This window comes from Vigna umbellata, chromosome 2 (genome assembly GCF_029865625.1).
Source record: "Vigna umbellata cultivar VRB3 chromosome 2, Vumbellata_1.0, whole genome shotgun sequence".
In the NCBI taxonomy this organism is placed as follows: domain Eukaryota; kingdom Viridiplantae; phylum Streptophyta; class Magnoliopsida; order Fabales; family Fabaceae; genus Vigna; species Vigna umbellata.
In genome coordinates, this window is record NC_142166.1 from 45,615,824 (window position 1) to 45,617,059 (window position 1,236).

Consider the following 1,236-nt stretch of genomic DNA (forward strand, 5'->3'; position numbering starts at 1 on the left):
CAATATGTGACTATTATGTTTCCAGCATATTCATATTCATTTGCTACATTTATTATATCTTTAATATTTATTCAATTGCTGTTCTTGCACCATTGTTCGTTCTCAAACATATATTATTTAGGTTTAATGTCTCGGTAGGTCCTTATTTTTGGCGTGAATCTCAAATAGGTCCTTTTTCTTTTCGGCGTCTCAATTGGGTCCTTTTTTGTGTAAAATTGCAGCAATTAGGGGTCTGCCGTCAAATTCAACAAACGGCCGTTTAAATTTGGCCTACGTGGTATGGTGAATGTATTCATTATCTGACGTGGCATTTAACATATATATATTTTTGTAGTGGTCCTAAAAATGGGTAGAAAATTTACATTCAGAGGGATGAAAGAGAGTTAAAAAGAGGTAAAAGAAAAAAAAAAGGTGGATGCCTGTCATCTATATCCTGCTCGTCGTGGTCATTTATGGAGGATGCAGAAGACCTCTCTTCCATCTGCTGTTCGGCTAACTTATCCGTCAGATACATCTCAGCCATATCATCATCGTCGTCCAGCAAGTGCTCCAATTCATCCCTCACCTGAACAAATGATCAAACAATGAAATAATCAAACCCCCGGAAGCCCATGCCATGCATCAATCACACCCACCAACCTTCTGAACACGGCCAGTGATGGCGACCAATCGGCTCTTAATTTGACGAACGCGTTCCAAATTGAGAGTACTGATCTTGGATGTGAGCTTGTCCAAGGCGGGACGAGCCTCCTGCTCCAACGTCTTTGCCTGTGAGTCATCAGAGAGAGATTTAGGGTAAAGACAGAGGGAAATTGTCGGCAAGAAATGAAAAGAAGAGAAGAGGGAAGCACGGACCTCGTTCTCCAATACGCTACAGGCGGCTTCAAGGCAGGCCTCCAGGGCCACGAATTCGAAAGGGAGAATCTTGATGGCATCGGGGACGTGGTCGTGGTCGGGGTCGGAGTCGGTGTGGTGGTCGTGATGTTTGGAAGAGAAGGCCTGGTGGTGGCGGAGGATCCTGGCCTGGAGCTCTTGGACGAAGGGGGTGACGGAGGGGTCACGTGAGTTGAGGAGGAGGACCTCGTGGGCGGTGATGATGGCCTTGATGCGCTCCAAGTTGATGATGATGGCCCTCTCACGGCCAAGAAGGGTGGAAGGGTAGGAGAGGAGAGGGTCCAATATGCGGAGGTCACGGGCGGGGAGGTCGGTGCGCCTCATAATGAATACACTCACCAT

The 1,236-nt window shown here is 46.8% G+C and overlaps 1 pseudogene across 1 annotated transcript; it reads right to left on the bottom strand.

The window, feature by feature from the left end:
- Positions 1 to 340: 340 nt before the first annotated feature.
- Positions 341 to 1,236, bottom strand: LOC124836022 (magnesium transporter MRS2-3 pseudogene; annotated as a pseudogene). Its single transcript, XR_015784500.1, has 3 exons — positions 856 to 1,236; positions 640 to 768; positions 341 to 565 (listed from the first exon to the last, which is right to left on the bottom strand). The product of XR_015784500.1 is annotated as a magnesium transporter MRS2-3 pseudogene (transcript).